General features: G+C 38.8%; 1 protein-coding gene across 1 annotated transcript in view; it reads right to left on the bottom strand.

Annotated features, from left to right (window-relative positions):
• The window catches only part of grin2ca (glutamate receptor, ionotropic, N-methyl D-aspartate 2Ca), a 99,922-nt gene extending 80,486 nt beyond the window's left edge, over positions 1–19,436 (bottom strand). Inside the window, exon 1 of the mRNA XM_036590305.1 lies at positions 19,365–19,436. The gene's annotated coding sequence lies outside the window, so the exon portion shown is untranslated. The remainder of the gene's footprint in view (positions 1–19,364) is intronic.
• Between the last annotated feature and the right edge of the window lie 845 nt (positions 19,437–20,281).

Genomic DNA, 20,281 nt, shown 5'->3' with positions numbered 1-20,281 from the left:
CCCCAGTGGATCTTAACCCACAGTTTGAAAACCACCACCATATAGAGGTGGGCAGTATAATGATACTTAATCATTATTGTGATGAATATTGTTATACTGATTAACAAAGTGCTTTCCTGAGCATGATGTCGTCAGTACTTAAAGAACATTGCGTACTCCATGTTTCTTTGAAAAGAGCATAAAAATAGTCCTGTTGGTTAGTCCTGGATTTAGTGCAGCGCGGTATGTGAAACATAAATAAATAAAATAGTAAATAAAATGTGGCACTGCTAATGCATTGTGTGTGTGTCAAAATAGTGTGATACGTATAATGAAGATGTCTTTAGGTATTATATTATATGGTATTTTCACCATATTATCAACCTCTTGAAACCGCTCAAAAAAAGTGGTTCTTCTCTGGCATCTCTCCAAAAAAACCATCTTTATTTTTAAGATCATACCATATACAGCAGAGTGAGTGGGAGGTGGAAGATGGATTTGTTTCAGATGAAAGACATGTCCTTCTTGATCTTGTCCCCTTGAACAAGCATCCTAAAACTGTCTCAAGGATCGTTATTATTGTCACATCTTATTAGGTCAACTCTATATTTGCATGTATGCCGCTGACCTGTGACATGGACAGATCTTTAAAGCACAGCTTTCTTCGTCTGCCTGTCAATGGATGACCTCCAGCAGTGGTGTCCAGGGGTCTGGCTGTCCGTCACAGTCTCTGACAAGTGTGGTTCAGATTTATTCCTTTTGTCTCTGATGAAATGATCCCCAGCGTTATGGCCTCATGATAAAGTTTAGTAATGGCCTGTCACATCCATGCAATCCATCCTCTCTTCGTCTCTTCTCTTCCTCTGTCCCTTCATGTCTATTCCCTCCAGAATGCTGTTTTCCGTCAGCATCTGTCCTGATTTATCTCACCCTCTATGACCCTGGAGGGAAGGCACATCAAACTGATACACTCAGTAATATTAGTTTCTCTCCCTGTTCCTATCCCGGGCCTCATCGTAGAGTGTGCAGGGTGCAGGCGTGTAGCTTTCTGATGTGCTTGTAGTGTTTGGTTTACATGACAGGTGATAGATCTGCTGTGTGATAAAAGCCACTTTTGTAAAAACGCCTGTAAATGAGAGACAGATTCATCAAAGGCGAAGTGCATGTGGTTTCAGTGATATGATCAGTAACTGGAACATGACAGGCATACCAGCCACCTCGCTCCTAATAAACAGATTTACGTGTGTTAAATGCTGTAGTTAAAGAGGTTAAATGGTTAAGATGTGAACAAAGTCATTCAGAGTGGTTTGATGTAAAATGCTGTTCTAGAGAAACTTACCAAGTCACAATTGTTCACAGTGGTGGTGATAGGAACGTCTGAAGCATTTGATGTCTCGAAAAGGTCGCTCATAGAAAGCTATTTCACAAAACAGTTAGTAATAAGCTGCCTGATGCCAGAGACATTGTTTCGTGATAGTTTTGAGACAGAAATTAAATTTTTTGACGTAAAATGTAATTTTGAAAAATTTAGTAGTCCCCAGAGAAAACGTATTTTTTCACTATTTTACTATTATCAGTGTTATATTTATGTGAACTCGTTATTTTGGATAGTAATTAATGTGTTTGTCTGCATGCATGACCTCTGGTTCCTATCACTGTCACTGTAAAGAAATTCAGTTCAGTAAGTTTCTGTATAACGTGCCATTCCACGTCTAAACACTCTCAGTTGGCATATTGGCGCTGTGGTAACAAAACCTTTTAGTGAAACAAAAATTCATTCCAAGTAATTTTATAGTGGTAATAATAATAACTTTAATACGTATAACAGCTTACAGTGCTTTATTTTTCTTAATAAAAGCAGAAACATGCATGATAAATAGTAATGAATGAAACAGAATAGAATGTAAAATTTAAACGATCGGTAAAATTACATTAGAATTTTAACTGAAAGCTTAATTTTTTTTTTTTTAAAGTTTGTGCTCCAGACCCCTTTCCTGAGCAGATGAATCTGATGATTGTAAGTGTGTTGAAAAAGTACTCAAAGAGAAATTTGGTGAAGGATGTGTCTTCTGGCAATGTGAGTAAATTATCATTATCATATCTTCATTAGTAAAATGTTGAGTCATTAAATCTAACCTGATGCCTTTGACTTTTATATTATCATTTCAGGCTTTATGGGGTGACTCAGCGCACACACACCATATTTTAGCGTGTTTTTTTTTTTCGTCCTGACTCAGTAATGCTACTTCTTTCAGTTCTAACAGGAAATCTTACAAAATGCAGCTTTTAATGATAGAGCACAACCTTAGAAAATTATTCTTCTTATTCAAATAAGGAATAAAACTGGAATCATAATCTAAAGTACACCCAGGTTTCTTAGGTCAGATTTGACATATGATGCAAAAGAGACGAAATGCTCACAGATGGATCTTATCTTTGGCAGAATATTCACATAATGTGACCCAGCTACCATTTTCAAATGATGTTAAAAAATTAAAATTGGAAACAAAATAGTTATAAAGTTTTCATCTTATGATATAGGTAAGATATCACAATATTTATTTGATGATTTTCTCTAGCCTGGTTGCTTTTATTAGCCCATAGATCAGTGACTAGGCTGGCAGTCAGGATTGGTTGACACCACAGGGATTTCTTATGGTTATACAATGTATTCGTGTATTGGATGCTGGATATTGTAGAGAGAACACTGACAAATTAAAACATAGAAGCTATATGAAATCAAGAATTTTATCAAACTGATGATGCTAAAACATGTAGTACTGCACTAAGAGTACTGCATAACACAACAAATACTCTTTACCAGTTATTTTATATTGTCACTGTTGGAATAGAACCTTGTATCTCCAAAATGATAACTTTTCATTGTTCCTTTGTTCCATTTGTCACAAAATTGTCAGGCCAGCTGGCATTTTTTAAAAGGGTGTAAAATAAAATACACAAGAGAACAAAAATGGAGCTTTTCATCCGGCAGCAGCGAAATGAGGGACGATATCAGGATGTTTATGAGCAGTATTGTAACTGCCATCACATGCTTTCTCACAGCGGCCATGATTCTCCCTGGGGCTAGATATATCATATGATATAAAAGCCTGCAATTTATTACACTTCAACATGTACACGTTGAGTAGGCTCTACAGCAGCTTATTCTTAGTTGTCTATTAAAAATTGTACATAGAAAGTTATTTTGGGCCCTTCTGTTACTCAACATTATGTTGGATAATAAAGTCACTGTCATAGAGAAGCATTGTCTGCTTTAATTACTGTACCCTGCTCCAGAATGAACACCTGTCACACTTAAGTTCATGTCTTGGTTTGAAATATGTGACATTGGTTCCTAATAATAAGTGATTTGGCTGAGAGCCTGACCCACAGCTCGGGTGAAATTAGGAATTTATCTCTGCAGTTTTAGACCCCTTAGAGAGCTGTCCTCGATTGGAACAAGTGACCAACTGAGCAGCGGCATTAACCCTTCAGTGTGGCCTATTCCTTTACTTTCCTCTAAACAGTGTTATATGTTGTGTGTTTAGGTAGAAATAAGACTTCTGTGCTGTAAGACAGACATTAGATGTTTGAACGAGTGCCAGAGCCTTTTATTCTGTAATTTTCAAGGTGAGCGATTTATTTCCACTCATGAGGTGAAGTAGGTCTTGCACAGGTGAGGCAAACAAACAAAAAAAAAAAGTTCTTTCACTCACTTTTCTTACACAAAACATAAAACACAGTCATTACTGTAAGAAGGTAAATAGAGTCATCATGATGTTCCATCTACTCAGTATAATTCAGTTTAATTTAAAGAATCTTTATTGGCTTGACCGCATCAAAAGGACGCTGCGGCTTAAATGGAACAATTTGACTACAACTGTTATTAAAATGCTTGCTTGCTTCCTACGGCAGTGCTTCAGTAATCTCTATAGGAAGCTTTCCTGGTGTACAGACCAGGAAAAACCCCTTCTGATGATGTACCTTGAAGGTGGGAGGAACATTACATCTGTATTGGGGTGCATTAGTGGTGATAGGCTGATTTTTTTGTAGCTGGTAAATGAGGAAGAATCTTAGAAGCCTCAGAAACTGTAGTAACTGTTCTTAAATCATCTTCACAATGGAGAAAATATATATATATATATATATATATATATATATATATATATATATATATATATATATAGGCACAGATGACAAAGACACGTTGCAGCATGCAGATCAGTCAAACAACATTACCACCCCCGATGACGCTCTACTTGTGCCGCATTCAGCGAGTCTTGCTTGCCGTTGATTTCTGTTCAGTGAGTGCGCGCCCAAGGGTCGATTTATGAAGGGGAATGTGAATTTGAGTGGGAACTGAATCGAATGTAACACCAGTAAGTGCCATTAATAGCTTGTGGAATGTAAGGATTTAGGGCCACTGCAGCAAACCCTGGCTGACCGATGATGCAGTCTGCGACCTTGATGTCAAACTGAATGAAACTTAGATGGTGTTCAAAGAAATCCACTTTATTCATTCGGTATTCAGTGCATCTAAGAAATCAGGACTCAGTTTTATCGAATATGGACCTGCTGAACAGATAATTAGAAGTGAGCTGTCGCGGTTTTTGGGAATGTTCTACCGTTCAGACGCCTCTGCCGCTCAATGCTAATCATTTTCTGGCACTACGTTAACTCTGTGGCTTAAGTCAGTGGCTCATACTGTTCAGGCTCAAGACGCACTGCCTGATCACAAACACCTTCCCTCGTCGAAGATGGGAATGGTAGTGTAGAAAAATTGCCAACCTCATAAGACCTCTCAGTTGCAAAAGTGCTGTTTGATCCCATCACTCTCCATATTTTCTGGCAGCTAACTTTAGTTATAAAAACACAGCAGCCCAGCCCACCCGGTTTCCCTTGCAGCCCCACCTCCAAACCCGTAGATGCCCCTCTGCAGTGCCCCTCCCTTTTTCCAATGTTGAGCCAGGGGTGGAGTTAGCTGAAAGCAGTGTAGTTACTCTTCAAGTGACAGTGTTATCTTTTAATGTAATGAGGTTTTGTTTTAAGTGATTTTGGACCGTTTCTGTTTCTCCATTCCTCATGACATGTTCACAGAAGAGTCACAATGTTTTGATCTGACAGTGACGATATGCTGGACGGACTTGGGCCTTTATAATTCTCCAGACGGTTCTCATGTTCATGTTATCTGATAGGATGGTGTGATAGTGTTCATTGTTCATTCAGATGACTTTTATTTATCTTAGCTATAACAAGTAACACAAACAGAACTGAAACGTTGCCGTGTAGAGAGCACTCATCTCTTTTTCTCACGTCTTAAAACGGATCTGTGGGGACAGCTGCTTAATACCCGTTGCTAATTAGCTTGATTAATGTTACACCTTTGTTCACATACCAATTAAATGCAAAACAACTTATTAAAATGCTGTAGAACATTGTCTTTGGCTCTAAGGGAAGCTTTCAGGTCCATAGACAAAACAACTGTAGACAAAAAGGGGGATTATTCAACCTACCCCAAAAAACCAAAGGCAGAAAAGTGTCTAAAAAACATTTAAATTAAATCACAGTGTACCTTTAACACAAGTACATGACCATTGCTGTACATTTTTAAGATCCAAATAGCCTAACCATTTAAATTCATTAGTAATGCAACAGTATAACTAATATTGTCACAATATGCAGTTATGAATCACTGAATTAAGTTACTCTAGTGATGTAATGTTACATATTTACTGAATTAAGTTTCTCTAGTGATGTAATGTTATGTATTTACCAGCTGGCAGATGGTGCAGGCCATGTTTAGATTATGTTTTAAATGCAGGAAGCATGCATGGGAGAACAACAAAAGGAAAACTGCAGTGGTCAGCTTTGTTTTCCAGAATATAACAGTTGTTCTCAGAATTATGGAGAGAAGGTGGCTCTATTCCAGCTTGTTTTCTCGCTAGTTCTCATTTTATTAGGTGTTTACAGGTGGTTAACATGCCAGCTCCACCTTATCAGTTACAAACAAACAGCTGAACTAGAAACCCAGTGCTTGTAATTAAAAGGTCCACTTTTTGAGAAAAGTCCCACCCCTGGTAGGCTAGCTGTACCCTTTTCCTACTACAGGATTAAACTGATCATTTGCTTCCAGGATGATATCCAGTGGCATTATAAACAAATGATATAGCAGATCCAAAGGCATCGTGGCAGCATGATGTCTACAGCCCTGCCGTCGACTGTATGTTCTGTATATATCTATTGTCTAAAATAAGTTTACATTTTTCTCCTTCATGTGTACCATTATAACTCCAGCACACAAAATGTTGGAGCAAATGCCTTTCGCAGTGGCAGAAACAAAAAACAGTAATGGACACATATATCTTGTTGAGAACCTACTTTCAAAGTAATAACTAGTTCTACGGCTGTGGCAGTCAGCAAAAGTGTCCCACTCAGATGAATATAGAGCTGGTCTAGGACTAGAAAATAGAAATGTGGAAAGAACTCTGTGACCCTACACTCATAAACCTGAATCACCCTGACCTGCCGAAACTGTGTTGCTACTTATTTATCTGAAGTCTTTTTAATCCCTTAAACTGCAGGTGTTTATTAAACTTATTATTATTCTCTAACTACTATAAATTAATTAGTAACTATTATGGAAATAATATGTACAGTATGTAGTTATAAGTGTACAGACTTGAATGTGGGCCCACAAACAGTTTCCTTAAAGTTTAGAGGAATTGTTTAACCAAACATGCCAGTGAAAAAGTGAATGGAAGCCAGTACAGACATTCTAGCAGGATGTAAGTTGCATAATTCTAAGTAGTGGCTGTTTGTTTTCCTTTATTGTTAGCAACATTTGTTTTTTGACTGAAGTATTCTTTGAAGGGGTTCGTTTAGTAATATAATTTGTACTAGTAAGTGCAACATAGTGTCTACACTCAGAGAAGTTACCCTACATTAAGTTTATATTGAGTTTATAAGTTTATATATCGTTACTGTCTTTTTTCCATTTTTTTCCAGTGTCCTTTACACTGTATGAACCTTTTGTGCTGAATGGACCAATAGATATACTTGGAAATTACTTGAATAAAATCTGTACACATTAACTCATATTTAAAGTTAAGAACGTTTTTGCTTTCTTCTGTAAACTTACCAATTTAAAGATAATTGTGTGTGCATAGTGATGATATATATGTAACTTAATGTAGGGTAACTCCACTGACCATAGGCATTCAGTGTCCAAAACCATTACAAAAACTATTCACATCAGATTTAACAGTGTAGGGGCACAGAGTGAGTCTGACATGCTGTCCACTGGTCCACTAAAGCTATACAATGTTTTATTTCACAAAGTCAGCAAGTATGACACCACATCATGTTTGACAGTAAGTAAACCTTGAAAGGAGGCAGATTGAGCTGACATTCTAGGTTTATACTGGTGCCAATAATCCATTTTTACTGTGCATATGTAGCCCTAGCCTACCTGAAGCTTGCACAGCATCTTGGATGTAGCTTACTCACCGTGTAGATGGAGTCGTACGCTGTTTACACACCTAGTTTGTTTGCTAAAGTCAGCACCAGAGTTTGGGTTTTGTGACATTGTATCTTTTTCATTTGGTTCAGTTGGTTTGACTCTGCAGTGGCTGAAGTGCTTTGAATTACATGCATTGGTGTTCACTGAGTGGTCAGGAATTTGGTGGGTATGCAAGGATTCTGTTAGGCTTGCAAAATATTTTTGGTTTTGACTCTCTCTAGCCTATGATAGTATAAACAGAGACTCATGACATACATGTTCTTATGACATAACCATGTTATAATGTAATGTCATGGCAGATGCTGATGATTGGCTATCATAATTTGTCATGTCAGATGATGTAATATATATAATTCTAGTATATTTCCATTACTGGTAATTGTCATGACAGATGGCATAATGTATGTCACAAGCTTAATGTACTCTAGTTAGACTTTGTGACATCAAACTCTATGACGTGTTATGACATTTAATAGTAATGGCAACATGAAACTTATACTACTGGACGTGTTGTCATTTTAGTTACCAGATTAATCATACTAATCATCACTATGTCTTTAATCAGTTAGTTTAACTATGCTCTGATGTTGAATTCTCTTGTTTGGTGCGTGCCATCATGAAAATGCATTACCACCAGCATCAAACAGAACCATGGTTTACTTGGAACCGAGACAAGACCCACTATTTTTGGGTGACAGTGGTTTAGTTGTTTGAGTACAGGTGAAGTGTTCACACAAACCAAATTTTTTAGAAGTTTTATTAGTACACACCAAACCAGACAGGTATGTGAGTGTCCTTAGAGGTGGGTGGCTGTAGGGCTCTTGAGGCTGTAACCAATATGTGCATATTGGGAGAACAACATGTGTCAGTGTTAGTGCATGTGTATTACTTGGAGCAGGGGATCAGGATAAGACCCTAGTTAAGCTGAAGTTGTGGCACCCGCCACAGAATCCCCCTTACACAGATGTCATTAGACTGTACCAGCTGACTCGATTGCTACATATCACACATCCTCACACACAGATATACACTTCTATTCTTGTTCATCTGAATACGAACATACCACTTTTTAGCTCATGGATACACTAACATTATGGCATTAACACATGACTCAGGAGGCTGGCATGCGTTGACAACGTGGTTTCTTTTCTCTCCGTATTACAAGGTCAGTTGAGCCAACATGATCAACCAAACTGCATTCCAGACCAGATATGCTATAGCAAAAACCACCAAACACTTTTCAGTCACTGAATAGTTAAACAAAATGAGGATGAGGTTGCAGTTTGGTGAACCACTGTGGAAACCACTATGGTATGAACTACTCAGGTTCACATCACTTAGAAGAAATACTTAGAAGAGGGACATCGGTAGGTTTTTGTAAATGTGTAAATGTAAGTGTAGGAGATGCAGCCTTAAAGTTAATAAGCTACCAGTATTACGTTAGGTGCTGATTCGTACTCGTTGTCTTCTACACAAGGAAAACCAGTAGTAGCACAGTAGTATCACTAACTAGACTAGCTGCTCTGGTGTTAGCTAGATGATGCATTGTACGTAGATTTAGCGACTCTTCAGTGGTGATGATAGGACCCAAGGGGTTAGGATGTCTGCAACACAAATATAGCCATTTTATTTACTATCTGAAATGACTGGTGAATCTTTACGTGTCTTTACGTGTCTTTACGAATCTTTACGTGTCTTCTGTGTTTGTATGTAAAAAAGAAAAAGGCCTGCTGGATCTGTCAGGAATGGCTTTTAAAAACTTTTAGGCCAAAACCTTCTAAAAATGATGGTCAAAATGTCTCACATAGCATTATTCATGAACAGTTTGTGTAATAGGGAGGTAGCTTTTAGGGGCAAGAAACCCTTCAGACGTCTGATTCCTATTATCACCACAATTCTCACTCAGTATTTTTCTCTAAACTGGCACATTTCACATCAAACCACTCTTGATAAGTTTGTCTGCATGTTAACTACACTAATTCCCCTTTGAGCTAGAAGTTCTGAGACAGCTTTGTGTCAAGAAAGCAGAATAAAGAATCAATCCTCTTCTTGTTTCTTTTCTTTTGGCTCGAGGGCCTGTCAGTTTTTCTGTTTTCAGCAGTGGACAGAGCGATAGACTGAATACAGATAGAGGTGCACGGCTCATTCTAGTGTACACTGAGCACGAGACTTAAAGCATGTGAGCGGGAGGCTCGTTCCACAGCCGCTGTTCTGCTAGCTCCTGCTGTAGCGTTCTCTCACACAGCACTGGAGAGCTTTTCTCACCTGAGAGTGAAGTTGTGATTTACCCCATTTGGCACTGGCTGATCAGTCAGAGAGGGCGGCAGAGCCTGGTGACTGTGGAGCAGCCTGCTTATCTGACAAACACACACATCTGACACAACTTCACACACATGACCTTGATCAGTCTGTAGTGACTGTTTAACCTGCACAAATGTACACCTGTGTGTGTTTGAGAGACAGAGAGAGAAAGAGAGCGGAAGGGCGGGAGATTGTGTGTATTTAGCTTGTAAGGACTAAATGTCCCCAAACTGACAGAACACATGAATATTTTTGGGTTGCTGGGACATTTGCCTGGAGGAATGAAAAATTGTTTTTAACAAGCAAATTTTCTTAGTAAAAGTACAAAAGCAAAAATACTTCTTTTTGGTTACTGAGGTTTTGCTTAGTGTTAGCTTTAGAATCACAATTCTTCACAGTTGTAGTGATAGGAACCAGACATCTGAAGAGATTAATGCTTCTAAAAGCTCCTTCACAGAAAGTAATTACATGAAAGGGTTACGAATACACTGCCTGATACCCAAAACACTGTTCTATGATAATTTTAAGATAATGTTTTGGCCTAAAATGTATTTTTGTAATCCATTCATGCCGGAGGGGTACATGCAGGGTGTTGTAAGGTCAAATAGGACCCACAAAGTTACCAACATTACATATAGACATCTGAAGGCATGTGTCATTCTGTAGTTGGCATCATGCTTATATTAGAAATTCAACATCTAATTATGACAGAAATTAATGACTTTCCAAAAATTGTCGTTGTCGTGTCATGTGGTAAATTAAAATACTGAGTCATACTGAGATTAAAGCTTTTAGTTTCTGAGACTAAGACTGGTGTTGGCAGTGCTGTGCAAAGGTCAGAGACTACGGTTTGTTTATTTAATGTCCTGTCAAAAGTACAAGTTATGAATTTTTCAGGAGATTTTTCTAAGGAAGTAAGATATACTTGCATATGGAATAGGACAGTCAAAAAAAGGAATTAACCGAAGCTTCCAAAACTGGAGTTAAATGAAGATATACAGAGAAAATGAGACTCCTAACAACCGTGCAAGACCTGGTAAACCAGCAAAACTGTAGAGAAGACAACTCAACACTGAGTTTGAAAGGATGTGTAGCTGTCAAGAAGCTCTTACTGAGAAAAGGCAAAAAAAGAAAAAAAAAAAACTGCAAATCATAAAAAGAAGCTGCTGGTGTTCTCAGAACAATGGAGTGACCACCCCAGAGGCCAGACCTCAACATCACTGAATGTGTTTGTGATTACTTGGATTGTGAGAAGCAGAAAATGCAACCAACTTGTAAGACTGAACTTTGGAGGTGTGGAAAAATGTCACTGCAGATTTCTTTGAAAAACTGAAAGTAAGTTTCCTGAAAAGAATGAAAGCTGATATAATGGCAAAGGGTTAACACAAATTCTGAAAAATCATATTATATTTAGTTGTTGAGGTGTTTCTGTGAAATGTATTTATTTCCTGACACTGAAAAATGAAAACCTTGTACTTGGCTGTTTTGACAGGAAAGTAAGTAAATGAATGATAGCCTCTGACTTTTGCATAGTCCTGCACAGTACAGTAATCCAGATGTCCATGGTAAGACCCCATAAAGACTGGAATACAAATGTGTGTGTGTGTGTGCATGTGTGTGCAAGTGTGTAATGCTGTCCTTAAAGTGCTCTCTATCATGAGTGTGGCTCTAAAATCTTTAACATTTCATTAAGCTGATCGGCTCTTAGTGGCACGCTGTGGAGCAGCTCGCTGACAAAGCAGCCGCTGAAGCTGTGATGCAGCGCTGGAGGTCATTTGTGAGAAAGAAGGAGACGATGTGAGATGTGCTGGAGCCAGGTGAGACACAGCGCTCCTTCATTAGCAAGTCAAGCAGTGGCGTGACAGCTTTTATAGGCAAGAAATGGAGCGGTTGCCTGAGTGGCCAGTAAAGTAACATTTGATGGCTGTGCATTGCCCTCTCATTCACAACAATGTCATTTCTGTCCTCGGTGCAATCTTGGCTTATTGGCGTGTGTTCAGCTCAGTCACTGGCTCGAATGGTAATTGCCCTTACTTCAGCAGCAGTGTGCATCTTTGTCCTGAGTAATGATACCACAAAGGCAATGCATTTCATCCCATTTCAACGCATGAAGAGGTAAATGCCGTAACTGTAGGCTTACTCATTTTTCTTCATCACTCTGCAGTCATGCTGTCCTACGATTGTTTGTGCATTGTTTTGTGTATGTGACTCATTGAATTCACTTTGATTCACAGTGTGTACATCAGTTCCACATGAATAAAATATATCACAGCACACAGTTATTGACAAAAGTTAAGTAAACTGAAAGACAAAATAGTGTAGATGAAATGTATTTTAGTCATATGGCAGTTATGTATGGGGGAGTGGGGCACAACCTAGCACATTTAGGTTTTTGCTGAATAGTTTTGAAAGTATTTGAGGAAGATTCTCTTTTTTATGGCAGCATCTTGCACCTCTTTTCTACAAGTGAAAACAGAAACATAAAAACACTACAGTTTACCTCTGAGGGGTAGCAGTTGTACCAGTAGCTAAAGAGTCTGATGAATCAATACAAATGCCATTAATTTAATACAGTTCTGTGTTGTTTAAACCTGAAATGAAATGTTTTTGATTAATCTGTGCATAACATTTTCCAAAAAACTGACTGTTTTTATGTGAGAGGATATGGGCATCTCTCCTTATTTACTTTAGGAGGCTTAGTTGTGACACTGCTTTAAAACCATCCCCGTCCTATGGAGGCTGTACTTTAGTCTGGCTAGCTCTCACTTGTGGGGTTTCCATCCACTTATTTTTGCAATTTTTTGAAAATATGTATAAAAAGAAATTAATCAAAAAGCCTGAAGTGATAAAAAAAGTCTAAATATCACCTATAAAGTTTTTATGCTTGGAGGAGGTAAAAAAGTTGGTTCATCCATAAAAGAGAAATGACAAAAATGGTGATGGAAACATTCTGCGATGACGTAGTGAGAATCAAAGTAAAGTGTTTGGCGCTACATCCTATCAGAACTGTTTGCTGCAGTGATGTTTCCAAGGGGGAGAGCAACTTCAACCATTATTAAAGGGTCACTGCCCGCTCTGACCGGCGTCTCTAAGCTGTTAGGGCTATAGATATGTACAGCTGACAGAGGCCTGTTAAAACTGCTCTACCAAGAGCTAATAAAGGTTCACATCCTTCTGTTGAGTATGCCACACACAGTGAGGGGGACTCTTGTCTCATGCCGTATCACGTCATCTTCATGAATTTTCGCAGATCTGTATTTGATGAAAGCTGATTCATTCACATTCTCTCTTACCGAGTTGGAAAACCAGATACTGTGAGTCATTTACATGTTTCAAAATGGTGCTATTTTAGCAAAGAGGGTGATTAAAATAATATAGGTGTGACTGTCACAAATCTCAGCAGCTGAAAAACACTTATAATGAAAAAAAAGTTACTTTTATGGTGCAAAAACTGTCCTCAGTGTGAATCTTGTGAAATATCTGTCCAGTTGCTATGAAAATACACAGATGAAATTGCTATGACAATACGAGAGCATAATTAAAATAACAGGAACCTATTTAACCATGTAAATATCCTAAGTAAATTCAGTACATCTCTTTTTCAGTGTGCACAAGTGTGTGTGCGCTTGTTTAGGCGGAGGCGGGATTAAATCAGCATCTGTTTAAAAAGCTCCACTTGATTGATGTTTCAGACTATTCTCTCAGCCAAACACACACGCACTGAGTTGGCTCTAACACACCCTCTGAGTTTTGGTTTCTTCTCCAGTGTTGTCACTCACACAGAGGGTACTCAATGTACCTCCTTTAGTGGAAACGGCGTTTCAATAAAAGTCTATTAGTTTCTCCTGAGTCACTGTGTGAGCTTGAAGTACAATGGAATTTGAAACAGAGAGCCACTTTGATGTCTTCTTTGGGATCAATCTAAATGGAATCAGTCTGATTCTGTTCCACTAAAGTAGGAGTGGACAACTTGATATGTTATATTTATCGTTATTGTCCCGATTATTATGTCCCGATACCCTTTTCTGAGTATATCATGGGTATTGTATTTCAACAACACTGATGTGTCGTGAAAAAGACCAATTATGGAGAGCCTGTAAACAACAACCATGCATAATAACATCATAAAGTGCATAGAAGCAAGTAGCTCTTTACGTTAATATCTTATTATATTCATTTGTTTTTATAAATCATTTGATTTTTCTACCTGTCTCTTCTTCTTGGGGGCAGTCGTGGGCTGGAGATTAGGGAACCAGCCTTGTGACCGGAAGGTTGCCGGCTCGATCCCCTCAGCTGACAGTACGTGACTGAAGCGCCCTTGAGCAAGGCACCCAATCCCCAATTGCTCCCTGGGCGCAGTGGATAGGGCTGCCCACCGATCCGGGCAAGTGTTCTCACTGCCCCCTAGTGTGTGTGCTCACTAGTGTGCATGTATGTGGGTTCTTCACTGCACGGATGGGTTAAATGCGGAGGTCTAATTCCTCTGTGTGCAAACACAGTAGGCTAATGGTTCTGAATTCAATTAAATAGCTCATTTTTGCAGACATTGAAGTTCAAAATAATCATTGTTGGCTAGAGCCCACATCACCCTCTAAGGGGCTGTGACACGGTAGCATTTTAAACAGAAACTTTGTAAAATGTAAATGCCCAAAGGCCACTGCAAACTGGATGCATCCAGTGATTGTAAACCATTGTTTTTAATGAAAGTACACACACTGTCGCCGACATTATTTTGTGCCACTCAGCATTTTGCCATTACTACGTTAAATTATACCATATATAGACCACAGATAGCTACAGCAGATCAGATGTTAAAATTAAAATTAAAATTTACACAAACAAAGTCAGTCTTGTAGATATAGACAGACAACTGCTAATTGTGTGTTACCTCAGCTAACATCACAGCCTAGTCCTGTTTCACCTTGTATCTTTAGGCTCCAAAACAGCAAGTTTGTGAAGAGATAGTAAATTTATATAAAATGAGATAAGTCATTAAATGTACACTCAAAAAAAAGGTACGAAACTGTCACTGGGGCAGTACCCCTCTTGTCACTGTGGTGGTACCCTAAAGGATACATATCAAGGATACCTTTAGTCAAAGAACATACTTGTACCATAATCCATTGAAATGATATTTTCTAGGTCGTATTGACTCCACACACCCGTCTCGGCTCCAGACTTTTTATTTTATTGTTCTGTTTTAAAACCTTAGGTTATGAAAAGGTACAAATATGTACTTTTCACCTGGGAAAAACCACTGATGTGCCTTTAAGGGTAAATGTACATTGTTTGTACCTTGATGAATGAAAAATGTACCTGCACAGAACCTTCATTTATAACAGTGTATACAAGGTGAGTGTAAAAGTGAAGTTTAGCGGCGTTCCCACTGCTATATGATGTTACACGGCGCTGCATGGCACAAAGTGTCTGGTGGCCTTTGAAAGAGCGTTCATGTGTAATGCTATTAAAATGGCATGTATAAACCAAATGAAAAGGTTTTATATGTTATAAAAGAAATGATAAATAGGCAAAATCATTCTACTGGTAGGTCACTGTGGTCACATGGTGTCATATGGTTCCTGCACAGAATAAGACAATCAAAAAAGTTTTTTTCCTGGGTAATGACACATTCTAGTTGAACCTAAAGCTGTAAAGTCTGAAAGACAAACAGTGGTGTCCAAAGTCTGAGACCACACTGAAAATCTGGAAATAAACAACAGAAAGTTTTAGAATCTTGAAAAGTTTTGAACAAAGAAAAGTACAATGAAGAAGACATCGTAGACAAGGTCACTAAGTAAGGTTAATTTTCCACTAGGAATAACCCAGAAGTTTGTAGGGGGCCCCTGGTGGCCACGGTGCCATACGCAGCTGCTTATGTGACTTATTAGGGTGAGCCGGCACTGAATATGAACATAATAAACAACAATAAAAATGCAAAGTATTTTGCTGACACATCCGCAAAACTATACACATCATTTTGTCATTTTTTGCATAGTCAACAAAAACTAACAAAGCTGAAATGTGACCAGGGAGATTCATCAGTTTACTCAGGAGCTGAAACTTTGAGTGCTTTTGCATACAGCTCAGGTCTCCATAACCCAGTTTGAGCTGATTTTGGAGATGCTAACACCTCACATGAAAAAGCAAAAGACAGACTAATCCCTCTGTCATAAAAGTTCTTGTGCATTCCATCATCTTAGTTGTTGCTATGCCAACGCCAGAGACAACCATAATTGGTGAATGAGTTCATGTCCCCGCAAAAGTTGGCAAAATAAAATAATGTGGCTTTTTCGCTGTCTGAAAAACTGACTTTGGTGTGCAAGACATCATCAGTTATACGTATGTTTGAATTCATTTATTGATGTCCAAATAAATGATGCTCGGTGTGTAAAAACCTTTACACTAAAGTGTTGTGAAATTAAGTGATGTATTTAATCATGAAGTCATAACAGATGCGATTTCATGAGCCAATAACATCACATTTATTTCTTCAGATTCTTTCAATGTGTGTATAGAATTGTGCATGCATGCGCATCTGCAAGCATGCATGCATGCATGTGTTTGCAAATGAGAGAGTGTGTGTGTGTGTGTGTGTGTGTGTGTGTGTGTGTAAAACCGCCCTGCTGTGTGGTGGACCGGTCTTTGCCGTGTGGAGCCAACATACCCAGGGATCAATGCATCTGTTCTGTCCTCACACGGAGCGCAGTCACCACTGAGCCGGTCAGCCTCTCTGCTTAACTCTTTACTGACCTACACTGTTGTGTACCACACACTCAGCATAACTGCCTCAATCACTTTAACCTGCTTACTGACACAGTGAATCAGCCACACTGAAGCTGCATGATATGGACAAAACACTGTAATCTAAAAAAATAAATAAATCAAAGTTAATTAACAGCACTCTTTTTCTTTTCTCACGTTTAACACATATTGTGTGACATCGTTATCAATTTTAACCTGTAAAACAAAAAGAAAAATTATTTCTCTAGTTAAGGACACTCTACATGTTCTTTGATGCTTTGGTGCTATATACAACCATTTAAAAAAGGGTTCTTTAAAGAACCATATACAGCTGGCTTTCCATCATAGAGAAGAACCATTTGACCATTCAAAGAACCATTTACGCATTCTAATGGTTTCTTTGAGTGTTCATAGAACGATTGTGTTTATTAAAGAACCGAGTTGAATATTTTTAAGAATGTACTCTATATTAATAATGCATTGACATTGTTGAAGATTTGCCTGCATTTGACCAAAATCATTTACTTTTGTTGGATTACAGGAACTTGTTTTGTCTGACATTGTAATATTGTGATGCACCATTGTGACAGTGTGCATAGTGGAGGTGCAGTTATTCATTGTTGAGAATAGGCATTTTATTAAGAATGGAATTGAATACAGTTGCATTATTTGAGCACCAAACTTCATAAACAACCAGTAGCAATCACCCACACCACACCAGCATGTTCATTAGTAAGTTGTGCAACAACATGACGTCATTTTCCTTCATTCAGATTTTGTTTAAAATATTATGAGAATACAGAACCGAATCAAATTCTGGGCTGAGTGTTCTCATATCACTTGTAACAAACAATGTGATTTGTTAGAGGCCTCATTTGCATATTGAAGCCTTCTGCAAACGACCCATATCAAAGTTACCAAACAGTATATTGTGCAGCTAATATAGCTGTTAAACTTAGTGTCTTGCCAGTTTAGAGTGCTTTTCCATCTACACTGAACACATTGTGAACACAAGTGCCCAGAGTTTTGCTACAGCTGTTTATACAGCTACAGGTACTCTGCCATTGTTGGTAAACGTTTTTCTTCTCTAGTGGCCTTTTGCTGTAACTGTGCTGGCCACACTTGACACAGCGTACTCGGGACTTTGCTAGCAGAAAAAATGCATTTTGTGCTGAGAAAAGAAGCTTTTGCTCATTTTCATCTGTGACGAAATTGCAATTTTTGGGGGAAAAAAAGCAGTTACCATGAATAATGGCCAGGTAAGGTAGATGATGGGTGACTTAAAGAAGAAAGGAGGGAAAAATTGTGTGTGTGTGTGTATGTGTGTGTCTGGTGGTGGGAGAGTGGTGCAGTTTCTGAAAGGCTTACAGAAATTGGCCCAGAACTGCCATAAAGCTCTACAAAATTATAGTATGACTGACTGTACCGAGTCATACACAATATACACTAGACCCGAGAAAATCTCTGAAATATATATTTTGACCTTAACTTCTTACTGTTGTCCAAGCCTTTCATGTGACCTTGGGTTATTTTACAGTACTATAGGCCAAGCCATCTATGATCCTTAGCTAATAACAATGAAATGAGAAATGCCTGGGCTAATGGTGTGGAACATCGTGTTCATTACGTTGGAAACGTTTTAGCAAGGTCTTAATATCAAAATGTAATATTTTCTTTCTCCTTGAAATTTTGTTTAAGCCTTTTTTTAGGCCCAGTGATTGTAGTCTACTCATCCTTTCTTTCTTTCTTTCTTTCTTTCTTTCTTTCTTTTCTTTCTTTCATTGCCACATTGTTCATTGCCTTTCATTCCATCTTTTTCTCTTCATCTCATCCCACCTCATTTGTCCAGTTCTTTTTAGAAGGCAGTAAAGTGCTTTCACCCATAGTAAGCAGCAGCCTCAGGTAGAGCGTAGCGCGCGCTTTCCCGTTCCACAATGGGCCGAATGCTAAATGCATCAGTATGCGCCCTGGCTAGAGTAATAACTGGACCCAGCAGTAATTACTGCGGGCTGTTACTGCCTTGCTCTCTGAGGAGCCCAGCTCACTTCTCAGTGACAGGCCAGCCCATTTCCCTCAGCGTCCCAGGACAGTGTTTTTAAAGGAATACTCCAGTGTTGTTCAACATAAACACCATTGTAAGCATTGGTAGAATATGGTTGATCACCAAGGACATTAATGTTGATGGGTTTTTTGTGTTTACAAACAAACTGAAAACCTATGTATTTGAAATACACTTAGAATAGATATCAGTGGGCAGTTGCCTAAACACCTTCCCATTGACTTCCAGTGCATTTTGAGTCAAAAAGTACTGGGAATACGTTTATGGTAATCAATCATATGCTACAAATGCTGGAGTCAGAGATTACATTACTCTGGAGCTGGAACTTTATCACAGCAGAGTGGAGGGGTATATTGACATGTTTCAGGCTAGAGACTCATGCCACTTCAGTCAAATACAGACACATAAAGGCTACTAACATCTCTCTTAGAATAGTTGTGTAGGGCTCATGCTTCATTTCACCTCAAACTGAAAACTGATAGGGAGCCTGTCCCAGCAAGTGTCCTACCTGTGGATGAACTTACACAGATATAGCACCTGTTTTACACAACAGCGGGACAATTTCAGCACCATGCACTCATACGAGCACAAGCACAGCTCTGTCACTGCACTCAACTCACAGCAATATGACCCACGTCTAAAAATCTGACACATCTGCCACCACGAATACAAACACACATGCTAACAACAGTTTACAGTTTGCGCTAAAAACAGTTAACTGTTAACACGTCCCAGCAGAAGAAAGTAAGGTGATCTGGTAGTTACCTGCGACGGCAAACCGCATCCAGCCCAGGCTCCTGACAGCACATTCCTCCTTCACACTCCAACGTCCTCTTTCTTTTTCTTTTTTTCCCCTCTCTCTCTCTCTCTCTCTCCCTCTCTCTCTCTCTCTCTCTCTCTCTCCCTCCCTCCCTCTCTCTATCTCTCTCACTCTCACTCTCTCTCCCCTCTCTGTCTCTCTGCACTGCTCACTCGCTCGCTCTCTCCAGTCCGCACTTGTTTGAGCCTATTTCAGTGTGGACACTGGAGCCCGCTGTGTCGGTGGCATGGTTTCGAGCAGTTTGGCAGAAGGTCACATCATCTTGCTCTGTGAGGGGAGGGAGGAGAGGGAGGAGATGGGAGGAGGGAGATAGAGGGAAAGTCAGGGAAAGAGAAAGATGGGGTAAATGATTATACATAGAAATCTATATCTCGGAGGACAACAAGCTATCCATGTGTGTTTATATTTGTGTGTGAATTAAAAAATAAAGGTTCCTGCATGTTTTTTTTAGGTTGGAAGAACCTTTCACTGGTACTGAGCCTTTGCATAATGTGAAGGTTCTTTAAACTTTAAATTAGGTTCTTTATCTAATTTACAAAACTGAGCCGTCGAAAAGGTTCTTGGAGGAACCACACGTGATTCTTCTATGGCATCACTCCAAAGAGCCCATTTTTGGCACCTATATTTTAATCATGTTTTTTATTGTTAATATATTTTGTTTACCTAGTATATAGTGCAAAGAGTAGCTGTTTTTTAGCATTTGTGTTTGTATTTAGCATTCGAGTATGAATGAATTGGTACAAAAGTGTTTTGAGGGATTTCCTCACCTCCTGGGTCATATAGGCATCTGTGTCCAAGCGAAGTCCAAAAAGTACCTCAAAATCTTTACGAAAGATCACCAACATCAGGTATTAATACATCT

This window comes from Colossoma macropomum, unplaced genomic scaffold, assembly GCF_904425465.1.
Source record: "Colossoma macropomum unplaced genomic scaffold, Colossoma_macropomum, whole genome shotgun sequence".
Classification (NCBI taxonomy): Eukaryota; Metazoa; Chordata; class Actinopteri; order Characiformes; family Serrasalmidae; genus Colossoma; species Colossoma macropomum.
Note: the sequence above shows the minus strand (reverse complement) of the source record. Positions and strands in the feature narration are given on the sequence as shown.